Genomic DNA, 21282 nt, shown 5'->3' with positions numbered 1-21282 from the left:
TGGAAATCTAGGAATTATATAACACTAAAATGCGATCTGTTGTCGGGCAAATGCTTGAGTCTACAATTAAGCGTAGGGATTCTGAACAACTAGAATATATTCAGTTGGTCAGAGAGTGCCAGCATTAATTTGTGAAAGATAGATCTTGCTTGACAACGGTTGCGAGATCTCGGCGAAATGCGAGGTGGGAGGAAGACCACGGGAGGCCCGAGAGCAGAGGGGGCATGGTCGGGAGCAGCAGCAGAGATGGAATAAACAGCGCGGTATGCTCGAGTGCAGAGGCGGCGCGATGGGGAACGAAAACAGATTTGCGAGCATCTCATCACATGCAGAAGTTGAAAGATTGACGTCAGAGTGATATACCAAAACTGCGGTCGGCAGAAGGGATTAAACTGATTGGCCCGTATCTGGTGAATATTTTTCAAACTTTTATGTTCACTTCTTTTAAGTCAATTCTTACTCTATTAAATAGGACAGCTCAATCCACTGGAAATTATTGGGCGCATCCCGCGTCTGGGGCAAACACATGTACAGCAATTGTCGGCAGCTGGAGGACCGCGAGATCTGGTCTTCTGTGCTTATATAGCCGCTACCGTCGCTGCGGTGCATTTTTGAGGCTGAGAGCTACGTGGATAGCATGTTTAAAGAGGTGATTACCTCGCAGCTTAAGAGTATTCAGCCAGAGAGGGAATGGGTGACCGCCAGAGAGACAAAGAGTACCAAACAGGTATTGTAAGAGTCTCATGAATGAATGGCTCCCTCCAACCAGTATTCTGTTCTGAGTGCTGGTGAAGGCGATAGGGACGCTGCGGAATGCAGCCAGAGCCATGTGCACGACACTATGGCTGGCTCAGCTGTATAGGGGGGGAGGAAGAAGAATGGAAGAGCAATAATGGCAGTGGATTCGATAGTCAGGGGAGCAAACAGGCATTTTTGCGACTGTCGACGTGATTCCAGGATGGCATGTTGCCTCCCAGTTTTCCCGATTAAGGAAGGTTGCGAGCAGTTGCAGGACATTCCGAGAGGCGAGGGTGAACAATCAGAGCTCCTCGTCCACATCAGTACCAGCGACATAGGTACAAAGAGGGATGAGGTCCTGCAAGTAGATTTTAGGGAGCTAATCGAGAGTTTAAAGATCAAGCTCTATTATGTAATAATCTCTCGATTACTTCCGGCTCCATGCTCGAATAAGTACACAAATAGGAGGATACAGCAGATTAATGCGTGACAGGAGGGATGGTGCAAGGGGCTGGGCTTTAGTTTCCTGAGGCCTTGGGATCTTTTCTGGGGGAGGTGCGATCTGTAAAGACGGACTGGTTGCACCTCAACAAAGCTGGGATCAGTGCCCTCACAGGAAGGTTTGCTTTTACGGTTGGTGAGGGATTGAACTAATCTGGAAGGGTGATGGGCACCAGGATGTAATATTAGAACGGGGAGGGGGGGTGTGCTCAAAGTATTAGGAGAGGCTGAGTGTACTAAAATAGTACAGTGTTAGTTTGGTAAATCTAAGAGGGAATACATGCATATTCCAAGATACGGTTACAGTGTATGGATGTGAATGCACGAAGTGTAGGAAACAAGGCAAATGAGCTGCGGGCACAAATAGACGTATGGGAATGTGATATAGTGGCAATAACTGAGACCTGGCACAATGGATAGGAGTGGCTAGTAAATATTCCTGGTTATATTACAGGAAAAATAGCGAAGGAAAGAGAGGTTGTGGTGTGGCATTATTGAATAAGGTGAATGTTATAGTGTTGGAGAGGGAGGATTTCATGGATGGGTCAAGCACAGAATTTATATGGCTAGAGTTGAGATATAATAGAGTTGACATTAAACTACAAGGTGTATTATATAGACCTTCAAATTTTGGGAAAGATATGGAGGAGCAATTTAACAGAGCCATATAGAGAGGAGCAAGAACTCTAGGGAAGTAGAAACGGTGCACTTCAACGATACTAATATAGACTCGGGTTGTAATAGTGTAAAAGGCAGAGAGAGGCAGACTTTCTAAAGTATGTCCAGGAGAAGTTTTTTGATCAGTACATGGATTTTCAAAAGCTATTTTGACAACTTGACAAATAATAGGCTTGCAAGCAAGTTTGAATCCCATGGAATAAAAGGGACAGTGACAACTTGGATATTAAATTGCCTAAGTGAGAGGAAACAGATCGTCGTGGTGAACGGCTGTTTTTCGGATTGGACGAAGGTAAACAGTGGTGTTCGCCAGAGGCCGGTTCTAGGACCACTGCTTTTCTTGATATATATTATTGATTGGATGTGGATGCAGATGGCAGTTGGGAAAAGAGTTAAAAATTTCGTGCGATCTTGGGCTTCATAAATATAGTTATATGATACAAAATGTGGTAACTATGATGAAGCTGCAGAACACACTGGTTCTGCCCCAACTGGAGTACTGTGTCCAATTCGGGACATCGCATTTTGGATAGGATGTGAAGATAGTGGAGAGGGTTCAGTGAAGCTTTTGCGAGAATGTTTCCAGGAATGAAGGACTTCAGTTATGTAGATAGACTGGAGAAGCAGGGGTTGCTCGCCTTCGATCAGAGAATATTGAGAGCAGATTTGATAGCGATCTGCAAATTCACAAGCTATCCAGATAGAGTAGATAGAGAGAAATGGCGGAATGGTCGAGAAGCAATGAACATAGATTTAAGGTTATTGGCAAAGGAACCAAAGTTATATACGGCTAGTGGAATGCACAGTCTGAAAGGGTGGTGGAGGTAGACTAAAAAGGGAGTCGGATAATCATAGAAACACACACATTTACAGCACGGAAGGAGGCCGTTTTGGCCCATCGTGTCGCCGCCGCCAAAAAGCTATCGAGCCTAATCCCACATTGCAGCTCTTGTTCGTAGCCCTGTTACGTAGAGTATTCGAAGAACACATCCAATAAAATTTTTTTAATGTGGTTTGTGTTTCTGCCTCGATCACCCTGTCAGGCAGTTAGTTCAGACCTCCACCTTCCTCTGGGTGAAGACATTTCCTCTCGTACCACATCTAAACCTCCCCCCACTTACATAAATCGATGCCCCTTGGTTGTTGACACTTCAGTCAATGAATGTGCATTGACGCAAGTGTCATTCGCATATTGTAGTTCGACGACATTGGTTGGGACTGTCTTTTTTCTGGCCTAGAGATGTCGAAGTTTGAACAGGTTCCTACTGGTCCTGTATTCAATTTCCACTCATGTGATGAGCCTGTTGAGTGTGAGGTGGAGCATTGCAGCGAGCAAGATCGAGAAGAGTGTTGGCGCGATGAGGCAGCACTGCTTGACCACGGTCCGGACGTGGGTTGGGTCTGTGATTGGTCCGTTGGTCAGAATCCCGGCTTCCATGCCTTGGTGGAGCAGGCAGAGGATGGTGACAAACTTTTGCGGGAACCATTTGATACGCCTCAATACCGTCTCTCCTCAGCCTCCTCTGCTCGAATGAATTCAAACGCAACCAATCCAAACTTCCCTAATGGGCAAAAATGTCCAATCCAAGCATCGCTCTTGTAAATCTTCTTCTGTACCTTCTCTAGTGCAATCACATCTTTCTTTTAATATGGACACCAGAACTTCAGGCAACACTCTATGTATGGCCTAAATAGTGTTTTATACAGTTCAAACATAACCTCGCTGCTCTTGTCTTCTATGCCTTGGCTAACAAACGTCAGTATAACAAATGCCTTTTTACCATCGCATCTCATGGATTACGACCTTCAGCGGCCTGTGGACAAGCACTCCAAGGTCCCTTTGTTCCTCTACACTTTTCAGGACCTTACCATTTAACGCGTATTCACTTGCCTTGTTCGCCCTCCTCAAATGCATTTCCTCACAATTCTCCGCATTGAATTCAATTGGCATCTGTTCTGCCCACATGACAAAAACGTTGATATCTTCCTGCAATGCACAGCTTTCTTCTTTATTATCAACCGCACAGCCGATTATAGTATAATATGCAATTAATACCCCCTACATATAACTCTAAATCTTTTAACACAGAAAGCAAGCGACGTAGTATTGAGCATGGTGGAACCACGCTGGAAATAGCCTTTCTGTCAAAAAAACACGCATCAACATTTCCCAATTGCTTCGTGGCACTGAGCATTTTTTGGGTCCTACTTGCCACTTTGCCCTGGATGGGCTTTTGCATTCGTGAACAATCTGCTATGTGACACCTTATCAGAAGCCTTGCAAAACTCCATATACACTACAGCAAACGCACTGCCCTCATCGAGAGTTCTTGTTACATCCTGAAAAAATTCAAAAATATAAGTCAGACACGACCTACCCTGAACAACTCCATGTTGACTGTCGTTGATTCACCCGGACCTTTTAAATGAAAGAAAGACAGTGCAGGGCTACACAGAAAGGGCGAGGTGGTGTGGGACAGGATGTGAGTCGGCAGGATCGCGATGGGCCGAATGGGCCTCGTCCATGCTGTAACAATTTTATAACTCTGATTCTATGATTTTTGAAAGTTTTATAATGATTCATTAATGGACATGATGAATAGAGGTGGCTATAACGGATTGCAAAGAGCTCTGAAGGCTTTATTGGAGATGCTGCCAGTATTCTTGCGCACAGGAGTTGCACTGACTTAGGAAGCATGTAACGGCCGTCAATGTTTGTGCAGGGTAGAGGGGCCTTTCCAGAGGGGCCTGAGACAGAGTCGTACCTCGCACAGGGAGCCCAGTCTAGAGAGTGTGTGAGTGTGTGAGCGTGTGATCCTTCACCCGGATCACTGGCCCACCACCGGGAGCCGATGGGAGACAAAGTGTGAGTGACAGTGTTAATGTTCGCCCAGATCACTGAACCCTCACGCGGAGCGCATTGTAGATAGTATGTGAGTGAGCATATTAATGTTGGCCCCGATCACTGGCATCTCTCAGGGTGCTCAGTGTTCACAGTGTGTGAGTGAACATGTTAATATTGAGCCAAATCTCTGGCTGCACGCAAAGAGAGCCACTCGCTCACAATATCAGGACACAGGGAGTCGGAGGATGGAAAGTCTCCGCTGATTCTCATCGTTTAATGAATTTCACAATCAAAGTAAAGGGATATTTCCCCACATTCTTCAACTGCTCTCTGAACTTAGTCTGTGTCAAGGAATAAATAACCGTGTTTGTGCAGCAGCTCAGCAGCTGCAGCATGAATCCAAATTCCCTCACATAAACTGGTCGACGTATCAGCAAAGTATCGAACCAGCGCAATGAGCCCCACAGAGAATAGACCATATACACCGGCCATAACAGGATGAAATTCCCCGAGATAAGAAGCAGGTAAATGATGGATTTCCTGCGGCTCTGCATCTCTGGGTCTGTGGAACTCTCCACATTGCTCGGTCCCGGAGGCTCCTGCGGGCTCTGCTGGACACTAAAATATAATCTGACGGTTTGAGCATTGAGCAGCACTATGACCACAAATGGGACACACGGGGTGAGGATGTAATGCAGGAACTCGATTGTTTCCCCAGACCGTTGATCTCATAACCTAGTGTTTATTCTGCAAAACGAGGGGTTATTAAATAGCTGATTGTTATCTGACTGCATAATATACCAGAAAATGACTATAAAGCAGCACATCACAGTCACTGTTCCCAGAACCACAGCCACCGTTTTTCCGTTGCAAAATTTAGTCTTCAGCTTCTGACAACAAATCGCCACAAATCGGTCAAAGGTGAAAGTGACAGTGAACCAGACAGAACAGTTTGTGGCTGCATAAACCAGGACAGCGTGGATATTACACGTGGGGAGGGAGAACAGGAAATAGAAATGTATCCGATAAACAATCGGAAGGTGCCTCATAATCATGTCGAGGATAATGACCAGTAGATGCGCCGCTGCCATGGCCACCAGGTAGCGAGTGACACATTGAGAGAGACCGCACTTTCCCTGAGACAGGATCACAATCGTTACTACGTTTAACGTGAGGAAGGGAAATAAACAGAGAAAGTTTACATCAGGCTGCGATCAAGAGCAACAGTTTAATTGAAGTTGGGGTGAAAAGTGAAAATCATTATCGAAATGTACATTTTTTGGCAATAAAATTAAGGAAACCGCAAAGACGTGCTGTAAATATATTGAGAAAAAGTGGATTACTACAGAAAGGATAGTGCAAAATACAGACCATGAGTGTAATCTACGTGTGGAGGCGGAAAATGTTGGTTTGGTGCTTAACCTATTCGTTGCGTCTGTTTTCTCAAAGGAACGGGAAAATGCAGATACTGTTATAAACGAGGAGTATGAAATTGTGGATGAAGTAAACATAATGAAAGAGGAGGATTTAAGGGGTTTAGCAGCTTTAAAAGTAGATAATTCACCAGGCTCGGATGAATTGCATCCCAGTCTGTTGCGCGAAGTAAAAGATGAAATAACATACGCCTTGACCATTATTTTCCAGTCTGTTTAGATTTGTGCATCTTGCCGGAAGATTGGAGGACTGCTAATGTGCTACCCTTTTTTAAGATGTGAGAAAAAGTTAGGCCGAGTAATTCCAGGCCCGTCAACCTAACCTCAGTGATGGCAAAATTATTGGATAAATCTGGAAAGGGAAGGATTAATATGGGGCAGTCAGCACGGATTTGTTAAACGATGATTGTGCTTGACTAACTTGATCTAATTTCTTAAGAAGGTAACCTAGACGATCGATGAGGGTAATGCATACGATGTAGTGTACAGTACTATAGCAAAGCTTTTGATAACGTCCCACATGTTAGACTGGTCATCAATGTTAAAGCCCATGGGATCCAGGTATCCACGGCCATGTGTCTAATTGAATCAAAATTTGGCTTAGAGTTAGGAAGCAAAGGATTATGTTTGATGGATGTGTTTGTGACAGGAAGTGCGTTTCCACTGGGGTTACACAGGGCTCAGTACTGGATCGCTTGCTTTAGTGGTAGATATCAATGATCTACATTTGAATTTTGGGAGCATGATTAATAAGTTTGCACATGGTGCGAAAATTGTCTGTGTGGTTATGAATGAAGAGGAAAGTCATGTAGTGCAAGAGGATATAAATATACTGGTCTGGTGGGCACAGCAATGGCAAATAGAATTTCGTTCAGAGAAGTTTAAGCTTATGCATTTAGGGAGGACTTAATCGTGTTGTTGAGCAGAGGGATCTTGGAGTGTTTGTCCACAGAACCCGCAACGCATCAGCCGATATGCAAAAGATGGTTCAGAAAGCGTACAGAATTCCTCGGGTATTGGGTGAGGCATCGAATACAAGAGCAGGGAGGTTATGCTTACATTGTGTAATATTCTGGTTAGGCCACAGCTGGATGACTGCTTGCAGTTCTGGGTGCCGCATTATAGGAAGAACGTGATTGCACTCGAGAGGGCGCAGATGCTGCCGTGAATTGAGAATCGCAGCTATGAGGACAGATTGGATAGTCTTGGTCTGTTCTCATTGGAACAGAGGAGGTTGCGAGGAGACCTCACTGCGGTCTGCAACATTTTGTGGGGTCTGGAAAAAGGGGGTAGCAAAGGCCAATTTCCATTGGTGGAGGGGTCAAGTATGAGGAGTTTAAGTGGTTGTTTAAAGGTTCAGAGGGGATTTGAAGGGGGCCTCTTCACGCAGAAGTTTCTGGTCTGATGGACCTGGAAAATGTGGAGGTTGCAAAAGGAATCACCACGTTTAAAATGTGCGTGGTTGTAACTTAAAGAGGTGTAACCTGCAGGATTACGGAGCGAGTGCTCTTAATTGGGAATAGAATGTCCATCCTGTTGTTGACTGACGCAGAAACGGTGGTAAGTACAGCAGCAAATCGAATCCGGCCATTGTGATCTCCTGGATTTATTTCGATCGCCTTGATGGGTCCGGGACGAATTTTTCTAGATTTTTTTTCCCTCAGTTCGCCGAGGTTTTTATTTGTTTTCTGCGCCTCCCAAGAGAACAGATGGCTCCGTTTGCGTTGGAGTATAGAATATGTCGGTGGAATGGGCGTCGCAGTTGTATGGGGCAGATGGTTGGCCTGGGTGTTCTTTACTTTACCGCCTTTGTTAGTTGTTCATATGTTTATATGTAACCTTCAGGGCTGCTGACCGAGGGCCTTGTGGCTCTTTGAAATAGCTTGGCAGGGGGATGGGAACCTGAGGACGAATATAAAAGAGATGTAAGTAAAGCAGACGTTGGATAGTATGAATCTTGAAAGCGAATCTCTAAGACAGAGGCAACATGCCTTAGCACATAACAAGTAAGGATGTCTTCCGTTGCTGAGTGGTACATATTTACTGCAAGGAGTATAACGAATAAGACGGATGAGCTAAGAGCACATGTAGACTCTTGGGAGTGTGACCTTATAGCCATTACATGAACTTGGCTGAAAGAGGGGCAGGTTTGGCAGATCAATATATCTGGCTGACGGATTTTTAGGCAAGTGAGAGAGGGGGGAAAACAAAGGGCGGTGTTGCTGTACTGATTAAATAAGCACTTACAGCGGTGAGGAAGGATGATATGTTAGACGGATCATCAACAGAGGCCAGATGGGTCGAATTGGAAAAAAAATCGGCGATCACACAGCTGGGAGTGTATTATAGATATCCAGAGTGTGGGAGGGAAATAGAAGGAGCAAATATGTAGACAAATTGCTGTGAAGTCTAAATATTAATAGTAGGGCACATTAATTATGCAAATATTGATTGTGACAAATTTAGTGTGAAGGCTATAGAGGCTGCCAATTTCTTGAAATTCTTTGAAGAGAACAATTTTAGTCAGTACATAGCAAGCCCAACACAAGACCGGGCGGACTTGGATTTAGTTTTGCGGAAACAAAGTCGGCAGTTTGAAGTGGTATTCGTGGGGGAGTATTTGGGTGACTGTGACCATAATTCAGTGAGATACAAGTTGTTTATGGATAAGGACAAGAATAGGCCTGCAATAAAATTTCTGAATTGCGGAAAAGTTAATTTAGCTAAGTTAAGGAGTGATTTGGCCAGAGTGGACTGCAAACATCTAATTGTGGGTAAATCCGATTCGGAACAGTGTGAGGCATTTTAGAAGGAGATCCGGAAGGTAGGAGCCAAACGTATGGCCTTAAATAAATAAAGCTGGGCACATAATTCTTGAGCGCTCTGGATGTCTAGCGAATTACAGGTGAGGATTAAGCAAAGAAAAGGACGCTAATGTCACATATCAACGGCTTAATACTTTAGAATTTTTAGAGAAATATAGAAAGTTAAGAGGCGAAATTAAAAACGATATTAGGAAAGCTAAGAGTGAGCATGACACATTTTTGACCATTAAAATTTAAAAAAACCCTAAGATGTTCTATAACGATAAATAGTAAAAGGTTAACTAAAGATAGTTTAGGGCCCATTAGAAATCACAAAGGTAATGTTCTGTGGAGGGGGAAGTTGTTTGCAGGGTTCTTAACGAAAACTTTGCATCTTTTTTCACAAAGTAAAGAGCTAATGCAGATACTGCTATCGAGGAGGGTGTGATATTCTGGATGAAATAAATATGGTGAGAGAGGAATTGTTCAGGAGTTTAGTAGCTTTGAAAGTAGATAATTCCCAAGGCCCGGATGAAATGCATCACTGGCTTTTGAGTCAAGTAAAATATGCTATCGCAGAGGCATTGACCAGCATTTTCTAGTCCTCTTTTAATATGGGCATGGTGCCGGTGGATTGGAGGAATGCTAACGTAGTACCCTTGTTTAAGAAGCAAAAAAATGATATGCAGAGCAATTACAGGCCTGTCAGCCTAAACTCAATGGTGGGAAAAGTATTGGAAAAAATCGGAAAAAGAGGATAATTCTGCATTTGGACAGGCAAGGATTAATAATGGACAGTCAGCAAGGATTGTGAAGGGAAGATCATGTTTGACAAACCTAATTTAATTTTTTGAGCAAGTAACCAAGAGGGCCGCTGAGGGTAGTGCAAACGATGTCGTGTATGTGGACTTTTGCGAAGCTTTTGATAAGGACCCACATGGTAGACTGGCCATGAAAGTTATAGCCCATGGGATCCAGGGTAAAGTGACAAGTTGAATCCAGAATTGGCTTGGAGATAGGAAGCAAAGGATAATGGTTGATGGATGTTTTTGTGAGTGGGAGAATGTTTCCAGTGGGGTCGCACAGGGCTCAGCACTGTGTCCCTTGCTTTATGTGGTGCATACCAACGATTTATATTTGATTAAACGGAGTATTATTGAGACGTTTGCAGACGATGCTAAAATTGGCTGTGCTGTTGCTAATGAGGAGGAAACCATGGGCTGCAGTAGGATATGAATCTACTGGTCAGCTGGGCAGAGCAGTGGCAAATGGAATTTATTCCAGAGAACTGTGAGGTGATGCAATTTGGGAGGTCATTTTAGTCCCACCCTTTTTCATTAAGGGCACATGATTGGCCTGGGCCTTCCAGATCTCCTCCTTCAATGCCTCCCACTGTTCTGACATTGATTTAACCATAAACAGCAGTTTCCAGTCCTCTGTGGCGAAATCACCACTTAACGTAGCACAAATATAATTTCCCCAATTTGGGACATTTATTGCACGCCTATCCTTGACCATATCCACAGAAAACTTAAATTTGTCCGAATTATGGTCACTGGCACCCAAGCGTTTTCCACTAATACCACTTCAACCTGCCCAGATTATTTTTCCAGAACAAAATCCATCACCGCCCGCTCTCGTGCTGTGCCTGTTACATATTGACTGAAAAAGTTCTCTTGAATGCATTTTAAGAATTAGACACCCTCGATACCCTTCACACTCTATTTGTCAAAATAATTATTTGGATAATAAAATACCCTGCTATTATTACCCTGTAGGTTTTGGACTTCACAGCAATTTGCCTATATTACTTGGTCCTCTATCACACTCCCACCGTTTGGCGGCCAATAATACATGCCCAACGGTGTGATCACCCTTTTGAATTTTTCAGTTCGACTCTTATGGCCTCATTTGTTTGTCCCTCTAGCATATCATCACTCCTCACAGCTGCAATAGTTCCTTTAATCAGTACCGCGATGTCCCCTCCCCAAATCTTTACTATATTTTCAATTCAGTTTTATTCGTTATATTGAAACTCCACTGCTGCCATGGTGGAATTTGAACTCATGGTTCCGGACCATTATTCCAGGGATCTGGGTTACTAGTCCAGTAAGATAACCACTATGGTGGACCGGGGAAATGTGCTACATTGCTGTGGTACAAAAAGTGTTGGATTGAAATGGGATAAGTGAAGCTGTTTGTTCAGTGACTGTAATTAATGTCAGTCTCCACGGGTTAACTGAAGCTGTTTGTTCAGTGACTGCAATTATTGGTATTCTCCATGGATCCTAATGTATCTTTGCCTGGTTTCCCTCTTCTATTAATAAGGAATTCCTTTCAAAGCATTATCGCATAGTATCAGTGAGAGTTTCACCTCCGGCACTAACAGGGATCAGAACAGTACTCCAAGAGAGGCAGCCAGAATCTGCATTCTGTTAAATTGGAATGTTACGAAAATGGATTGGAATCAGACAACAGTGACTTGGAATGTTACAGCAATGGACAGGAGTTTCATCTGGGAGTTTGACATGCTTTATGAACATTATAATAGAATTCCGTTACACGCACGGATAGAATTGGCACTTCGTGCTTTTAAATACATTTACTATCCACTGCTTGCTGTTGTTGGAGTTCTGGGTAAGTCTCTCTATCCAGCTATTAACTCGGCAAACTCAAGCAAACTGTATATCTGTTCTTGTAATTTACTTGTCATCTTTGTTGAACTTGGTGTCCGTGGTAAGTTTCTATATCCAGCAATTAAATGTGTAAATCACGTTTCACTGTATTACTGTGCTTGCTAGTTAAGCATTTGCTTCGTATCACAATCTCAATTTTCGATCGATCGATGTATTCCCGGTCAGTGACCAATATCTGAGGCTGAATTTGGAAGCTCGCAACCTCTGCCTTTTCTTTGAGCCAGAGCTGAGTTCCGACCTCACATCCTCTGAGTTACCAAACCTGCCAACTATCTCCTCCTTAATTTTGTCTGGTCTCTGCACCATATCAGGCCTTATGCTGCATAAACTCTCATCCCTTTCATTTTTACATTTGAACTCATCTATTCCAGACTTCTTACAAAACTCCGCTGTCTACATCATAATTCGCACCAAGTACCATTCAACAATCACTGCTATTATCACTGATCAACATTTGCTCCTGATCCTACAATCTCTCTGTTTTAATATTCCCGTATTAATGATTTAACTTCAGTCGTCGGAGTATTTGAGGGGACTGAGGGGAAATGTTTTTTTCACTCAGATTGTGATAGGTGTATCGAAATCACCGCCTGAAAGAGTGGTAGAGGCAGAAACTCTCAGCACATTTATAAATTACTTGGATGTGCAATTTAAGTGATGTAACCTATAAGGCAATGGACCAAGAACTGGAAAGTGGGATTAGATTGGGTAGCTCTCTGTCAGCGAGCCCAGACACGGTGGGCCGAATGGCATCCATCTGTGCTGTAAATATCTATGATTCTATCATCAAATTCCACCACCTCCAGTTAATCCCAATGCAATGCCCATTTCACACAGTTGTGAAAGTCCCTGGTAATCTCTGTATCCAGGAATTAATTCTCGAAATGTTTCTTAAATGTGTTTCTCTCCACGCCCTTCGCTATCCTATCCACACTGCCGTTGGCTATTAATTCTGAGTGTGAAACGTTTTACCAAGTTTCAAATTTTCTATTTTCGACTCAGGCAAAGATATTGGTCGAGAAATGTTATTGAACGAATTTCAGTATTCTCTCTCCCCTCAACGTTTATAACAGGTGAAATGAAATGTGTCTTGATTTACTAGACCTTTCACCCGATGGCTAAAGATAATCGACCTGAAACATAACTGTGTTACTCTCTCCATGTGTGCTGATTGACCTTCGGGTTATTTCCAACATTTTCTGTTTCCATTTCACATTTTCAACATCCACAGTAGTTTGCTGTTTTTTTCACCTAATGTTCGGTATGGTTAATATCACACACTGTCATCTAATGCCCAGTATGGCTATTGACACACACTGTCACCTGATGTTTGGTATGGTTAATTACACACTGTCACCGAATGTTCGGTATGGTTACGAACACACACTGTCACACTGTCACACTGTCACCCAGTGCTCGGTATGGTTAATGACACACAGTCACCTAATGACCAGTATGGTTATTAACACACACAGTAATTAATGTTTGGCATGTTTCATGACACACAATCACCTAAAGTTCGGTATGCTTGCTGACACATTGTCACCTAATTCTCGTTATAGTTGCTGACACACAGTCACCTAATGCACCGTATGGTTACTGGCACATACTCAGTCACGTAATGCATGGTATGCTTACTGGCACACACAATGGCACCTATTTCGCTGTATAGTTACTGACGCACACAATGGCAGCTAATGCCCGGACTGGTTACTAAAATAAATTCAATGGAACAAATCCTGGCAGATGATCATTAATTTCTGAAATGTCCATGAATCATTTAGTTCCAGTCAGTGTCTCCTTTGCAAAACTGCCCAGTTCTACATTCGTGGCACTGCTTCTGATGGTCAGAATAGGGTTTCAAGGATAATTTACATTCTCACAAAATGTTCATTCAGGCAGATCTCTCTTGCTTTATTCCAAATCATTGTCACAGTGCTCTATCGCCGCCTGCTATGTTTCATGATAAACGATCCCAGCTATTGTAACGGGAGTATTGAGAATATGAAAGTCTATTCATATTTTCTCGAATAATTTTCTGTGCACAAGTGAAATCCAACAGGTGATAAAGGACATGGACAAATCTCTTCCATTTGTGTTGATATACTTTACTAAATTATTCGCTGACTCTTTGCCTGAGGAATAACTCGCCTTGTCTCGATATTAATACATGCATTTTGTCGGGCATAACCTGATCAATGATAACTATTTATTTTAATTCGGTGCCTATTTTTTGTAATTTTATTTGGAATATCTTCCTTTCTATAAGCGATAATTGATGTATTTCAACAAAAATGCATAAAACTAATTCTTTAACACATTTCTCTCAGCCCTGTTATATTTGTAACTATAGTGCATACGTATTCACTATCTTAGCATTGTCATACTATATCTGTATGTTTTAAATACAATTGCCAGTAATCATTGCATGCCAAGGAAAAAGGTTATGTATTTTGCTATTTCATTCATTTTCTCTTCTAAATATAATGGATATTCTAACCAAGCAGGAAGCCAGCGCGATATCCAACTCCCTAATCCAGGGGCACAGAAGCGAATTACACCGCTCCAAATGTTGACTGACCCCACGACACGAAAACTTTCTGAGAGGTTCTGGTCCTTTTTGACCTGGTACATGGTATGACGCTTTTGTCTGCAGGGATAAAGGTAGTTCTATCACTTGACCTCCCATTGATCAAACATCTGTTACTTTCCTGTTGTAGTTATTGCCATTTCATTTATTGATTCCACGATGTACTATTGATAATTTTTAAAATAAACCCTGTATTAAACTCCCCGGGTAATATAATTAGATTATTTCATCGAATGTCATCGAAACATAGAAAAATAGAAAAGCAAAGAGCGGAAGTAGGCCATTTCGGCCTATCGTGTCCACGACATCCGACAAAGAGCCACACGGCCCTCGGTCAGCAGGCCTGAAGTTTACATAAAAACATGTGAACAATTAACAAAGGCGGAAAGGTAAAGAGCACCCAGGTCAACCATCTGCCCCATACAACTGCGACGCCCATTCCACCGAAATATTGCACACTCCAACCCAACCCGAGCCATCTGAGCTCTTGGGAGGCGCAGAAAACAAGTAAAAACGCAGACTAACTGAGGCTAAAAAAATCTTGGAAGATTGGTCTCCGACCCATCCAGGCGATGGAAATAAATCCAGGAGATCACAATGGCCGGATTCGATTTAATGCTGTACTTACCATCGTTTCTGCGTCAGCCAACAACAGGTTGTACATTCTATTCCCAATTAAGAGCCCTCGCTCCGTAATCCTGAAGGTTTCGCCTCTTTCAGTTACAACCACGCACATTTTAAACGTGGTGATTGTTTTAGCATCCACCACCTTTTCCGGGGCAGCACGGCCCATTAACCCAGATCCCTCTGCGTGAAGAAGCCCCCTTGAAATCCCCTCTGGACCTTCAAACAATCACTTAAACTCCTCATAATTGAGCCCTCCACCAATGGAAATTGACTGTTGCTACCCACTTTATCCAAACCCCTCAAAATGTTGCAGACCGCAGTGAGGTCTCCTCGCAACCTCCTCTGTTCCAATGAGAAGCGACCAAGGCTCTGCAATCTGTCCTCATAGCTGCGTTTACCAATTCAGGGCAGCATCTGCGCCCTCTCGAGTGCAATCACGTCCTTCCGAAAATGCTGCACCCAGAACTGCATGCAGTATTCCAACTGTGGCCTAACCAGAATATTACACAAAATAAGCAGAACCTTCCTGCTCTTGTATTCGATGCATCACCCAATAAACCAATATTTCTGTACGATTTCTCAACCATCTTTTACATTTTGCCTGATACGTTCAGGGTTCTGTGGACAAACACTCCACGGTCCCTCTGCTCAACAACACTATTAAATCCTCCCAAAATGCATAAGCTTAAACTTCACCGAACGAAATTCTATTTCCCACAGCTCTGCGCACCAGACGAGTATATTTATATCCTCTTGCACTCCATGACTCTCCTCTTCATTCCCATCCACACAGATAATTTTAGCAACATGTGCAAACTTATTAATCATGCTCCCTATATCCAAATGTAGATCAATGATATCTACCACTAACGCAAGGGATCCAGTACTGAGCCCTGTGTAACCCCAGTGGAAACAGCCTTTCTGTCACAAAAAGATCCATCAACCATAACCCTTTGCTTCATAACTCTAAGCCAACATTTGATTCAAGCAGACACATTGCCCTGGATAACAGGATCCCATGGGCTTTAACATTCATGACCAGTCTAATATGTTGGACTTTAGGAAAAGCTTTCCTAAAGTGATGTACACTACATCGTATGCACTACCCTCATCGACCGTCTTGGTTACCATGTCAAGAATTCAATCAAGTTAGTCAAGCACGATCATCCTTTAACAAATCCGTGCTAACTGCCCCTTATTATTCCTTCCCTTTCCAAATGTAGATTAATCCAATAATTTTGCCATCACTGAGGTTAGGTTGACAGGCCTGGAATTATTCGGCCTATCTCTTTCTCCCATCTTAAACAAGGGTAGGACATTGGCAGTCCTCCAATCCTCCGGCACTATGCACAAATCTAAAGAGGACTGGAAAATAATGGTCAAGGCGTCTGTTATTTCCTATTTTACTTCGCTCAACAGACTGGGATGCAATTCATCCGGGCCTGGGGAATTATCTACTATGAAAGCTGATAAACCCCTGAATACCTCCTCTCTCATGATGTTTACTTCATCCAGAATTTCACACTCCTCATTGATCGCAGTATCTGCATTTTCCCGCTCCTTTGTGAAAACAGACGCAACGAATTGATTGAGCACTATACCAACATTTTCCGCCTCCACACATATATTACACTCATGGTCTGTATTATGCACGACCCTTCTTTAGTTATCCTCTTGTTCTCAATATATTTATCGAACGTCTTTGCGGTTTCCTTAATTTATTGCCAAAAAATGTACATTTAGATAATGATTTGCACTTTTCACCCCAACTTCAATTAAACAGTTGCTCTTGTTCGCAGCCTGATGTATACTTTCTCTGTTTATTTCCCTTCCTCACAGTGAACGTAGTAACGATTGTGATCCTGTCTCGGGGAAAGTGCGGTCTCTCTCAATGTGTCACTCGCTACCTGGTGGCCATGGCAGCGGCGGATCTACTGGTCATTATCCTCGACCTGATATTGAGGCACATTCCGATTGTTTATCGGCGATATTTCTATTTCCTGTTCTCCCTTCCCGTGTGTAATATCCACGCTGTCCTAGTTTATGCAGCCACAAACTGTTCTGTCTGGTTCACTGTCACTTTCACCTTTGACCGATTTGTGGCGATTTGTTGCCAAAAGCTGAAGACCAAATATTGCACCGGGAAAACGGCGGCTGTGGTTCTGGGAACAGTGACTGTGATGAGCTGCTTAATAGATATTTTCTGGTATTTTATGCTGTCAGATAACTATTAGCTATTTAATAACCCCTGGTTTTGTAGCGCAAAATCTAGGTTAATGAGATCAACAGTCTGGGGAACAATCGAGTTCCTGCATTACATCCTCACCCCGTGTGTCCCATTTGTGGTCATAGTGCTGCTCAATGCTCTCACCGTCAGATATATTTTAGTATCCAGCAGAGCACGTAGGAGACTCCGGTGTCCCAAAAATGGGGAGATTCCCAGAGACCCAGAGATGGAGAGCCGCAGGAAATCAATCATTTTACTGCTTCTTATCTCGGGGAATTTCATCCTGTTATGGTCGGTATATATGGTACATTCTCTGTGGGGCTCATTGCGCTGGTTCTCTGCTAGGCTGATATATCTGCCGGATTATGTGAGGGAATTTGGATTCATGCTGCAGCTGCTGAGCTGCTGCACAAACACGGTTATTTATTGTGTGACACAGACTAAGTTCAAAGAGCAGTTGAAGAATGTGGGGAAATATCCCTTTACTTTGATTGTTAAATTCATTAGACGATGAGAAGCAGCGGGGACTTTGCAGCCTCCGACTCCCTGAATCCTGATATTGTGATCGATTCGCTCTCACTGCGTGGGGCCAATGATCGGGGTCAACATTAACATGCTCATTCACACACAGTCTACATTGCGCTCCGCGTGAGGATTCACTAATCTGGGTGAATATTAACACACTCATTAACAACCTGTCTGCCCTCGGTTCCAGGTGATGGGCCAGTGATCTGGGTGAAGGATCACACGCACACACTCACACACTGTCTAAACTGGGCTGCCTGTGCGGGGTACGACTCTCTCTCAGGCCCCTCTGGAAAGGCCTCTCTGCCATGCACAAACATGGACTGCCTAACGTTCTTCATGAGTCAGTGTAACTCTTGTCTGCACGAATATAGGCAGCATCTCCGTTGTACCATTTATAGCTTTTTGCAATACGGTATCGGCATTTCGATTTATCGTGACCATTTATTAAACATTATCACAATTTATAATGCTTTAAAAGTGTTCGAAAATCATAGAATCAGAGTTATAAAATTGTTACAGCATAAGAACATAAGAACATAATAATTAGGCACAGGAGTAGGCCATCTAGCCCCTCGAGCCTGCTCCGCCATTCAACAAGATCTTGGATAATTCTGGCCGTGGACTCAGCTCCACTTACCCGCCCGCTCCCCGTAACCCTTAATTCCCTTATAGGTTAAAAATCTATCTATCTGTGATTTGAATACATTCAATGAACTAGCCTCAACTGATTCCTTGGGCAGAGAATTCCACAGATTCACAACCCTCTGGGAGAAGATGTTCCTTCTCAACTCGGTTTAAATGGGCTCCCCCGTATTTTGAGGCTGTGCCCCCTAGTTCTAGTCTCCACGACCACTGGAAACAGCCTCTCTGCCTCTATCTTTTCTATGCCTTTCATTAATTTAAATGTTTCTATAAGATCACCACTCATCCTTCTGAACTCCAACAAGTAAAGACCCAGTCTACTTAATCTATCATCATAAGTTAACCCCCTCATCTCCGGAATCAGCCTCGTGAATCGCCTCTGTACCACCTCCAAAGCTAGTATATCCTTCCTTAAGAAAGGTTACCAAAACTGCAGGCAGTACTCCAGGTGCGGCCTATAAAATTGCAGCAGGACCTCCCTGCTTTTGTACTCCATCCCTCTCGCAATGAACGCCAACATTCCATTCGCCTTCCTGATTAACTGCTGCAACTGCAAACTAACTTTTTGGGATTCATAGCTCAGTGGTAGAGCATTTGACTGCAGATCAAGAGGTCCCTGGTTCAAATCCAGATGCCTCCTCAGAATCATTCATGTTGCACAACTAATCATTCTGTGCTCCTCAGTGACCATAAGCACTATTCACCACAAATGAATCCTTGTGGTGATGGAGGTCGATTGGATTAACTCGAAAAGAGTTTCATGCACAAGGACCCCCAGAACCCTTTGCACCGCAGCATGTTGTAATTTCTACCCCTTCAAATAATATTACCTTTTACTGTTTTTTATTCCAAGGTGGATGACCTCACATTTTTCGACATGGTATTCCATCTGCCAAACCTTAGCCCATTCGCTTAACCTATCCAAATCTCTTTGCAGCCTCTCTGAGTCCTCTACACAACCCGCTTTCCCACTAATCTTCGTGTCATCTGCAAATTGTGTTACACTGCATTCTGTCCCCTCTTCCAGGTCTTCAATGTATATTGTAAACAGTTATGTTCCCAGCACCGATCCCTGTGACACACCACTAAGCACCGATTCCCAGCCCGAAAATAACACATTTATCCCGACTCTCTGCTTTCTTTTAGCCAGCCAATTCTCGATCCATGCTGATACATTTCCTCTGCCGCCGCGTAACTCTATCTTCTGCAGTAACATTTTGTGTGGCACCTTATCGAATGTCTTTTGCAAATCTAAATACACCACATCCATCGGTACACCTCTATCCATGATGATCGTTATATCCTCAAATAATTCCAGTAAATTAGTTAAACATGATTCCCCCTTCATGAATCCATGCTGCGTCTGCTTGATTGCACTATTCCTATCCAGATGTCCGGCTATTTCTTCCTTAATGATAGATTCAAGCATTTTCCACACTACAGATGTTAAACTAACCGGCCTATAATTACGTGCCTTTTGTCTGCCCCCTTTTTTTAAACAGAGGCGTTACATTAGCTGCTTTCCAGTCCGCTGGTATCTCTCCAGAATCCAGAGAATTTTGGTAGATTGTAACGAATGCATCTGCTATAACTTCTGCCATCTCTTTTAATACCCTGTGATGCATCTCCTCAGGACCAGGGGACGTGTCTACCTTGAGTCCCATTAGCCTGTCCAGCACGACCCCCCGATTAATAGTGATTGTCTCACGGTCCTCCCTTCCCACATTCCTTTGACCAGAAATTGTTGCCATGATTTTTGTGCCTTCCACTGTGAAGAGCGAAGCAAAATAATTCTTTCATGTCTCAGCCATTTCCACATTTCCCATTATTAAATTCCCCTTCTCATCTTCTAAGGGAGCAACATTTACTTTAGTCACTCTTTTCCGTTTTATATATTTGTGAAAGCTTTTACTACCTGTTTTATGTTTTGTGCAAATTTACATTCGTAATCTATCTTTCCTTTCTTTATTGCTTTTTTCGTCATTCTTTGCTGTTGCTTAACATTTTCCCAATCCTCCAGTTTCCCACTAACCTTGGCCACCTTATACGCATTGGTCTTTGCTTTGATACTCTCCTTTATTTCCTTGTTAATCCACGGCTGGTTATCCCTTCTCTTGCCGCCATTCTTTTTCACAAAAATATATTTTTGTTGCGCACTGTGAAAGAGCTCCTTAAAAGTCCTTCACTGTTCCTCAATTATGACACCGTTTAGTCTTTGTTTCCAGTCTACTTTAGCCAACTCTGCCCTCATCCCACTGTAGTCCCCTTTGTTTAAGCATAGTACAATCGTTTCTGACACAACCTCCTCACCCTCAATCTGTATTACAAATTCAACCATGCTGTGATCACTCATTCCGAGAGGATCTTTTACTCGGAGATCGTTTATATTTTCCTGTCTCATTACACAGGACCAGGTCTAAGATGGCTTGCTCCCTTGTAGGTACTGATACATATTGTTCTCAGAAACAATCCCGTATGCATTCTATGAATTCCTCCTCCAGGCTACCCCGTGCGATTTGATTTGACCAATCGATATGCAGGTTAAAATCCTCAATGACTACTGCCGTGAAGTTATTATTTGTTGGCCTATAAACTACGCCGACCAATGACTTTTTGCCATTAATATCTCTAATCTCCACCAAAAATGATTCAACATTTTGTTCATTGGAGCCAATATCATCCCTCACAACTGCCTTGATATCATCCTTTATTAACAGAGCTACCCGACCTCCTTTCCCTTCTTGTCCATCTTTCCGAATCGTCAGATATCCATGTATGTTTAATTACCAGTCTTGGCCACCCTGCAACCATGTTTCTGTAATGGCCACCAAATCATACCCATTTGCAAAGATTTGTGCCGTGAACTAATTTACTTTATTTCGAATGCTACGTGCATGTAGGTAGAGTGTTTTAATCCTAGTTTTTAAACCATGCTTTTTAGTTTTGACCCCTCCTTCAGACCCTTTATATTCA

General features: G+C 43.1%; 1 non-coding gene and 1 pseudogene across 1 annotated transcript; both read left to right on the top strand.

The window, feature by feature from the left end:
- Nucleotides 1-958: 958 nt before the first annotated feature.
- On the top strand, nucleotides 959-17653 carry LOC139250312 (G-protein coupled receptor 15-like; annotated as a pseudogene).
- A 1224-nt stretch (nucleotides 17654-18877) lies between these two features.
- trnac-gca (transfer RNA cysteine (anticodon GCA)) lies at nucleotides 18878-18949 on the top strand. The gene has a single exon. It is a non-coding gene; the product is annotated as a tRNA-Cys (tRNA).
- The last annotated feature ends 2333 nt before the right edge of the window (nucleotides 18950-21282 follow it).

The sequence above is a fragment of the Pristiophorus japonicus genome, unplaced genomic scaffold, assembly GCF_044704955.1.
Source record: "Pristiophorus japonicus isolate sPriJap1 unplaced genomic scaffold, sPriJap1.hap1 HAP1_SCAFFOLD_37, whole genome shotgun sequence".
Taxonomy (NCBI): Eukaryota; Metazoa; Chordata; class Chondrichthyes; family Pristiophoridae; genus Pristiophorus; species Pristiophorus japonicus.
This window is presented reverse-complemented; position numbering and strand designations above follow the sequence as displayed.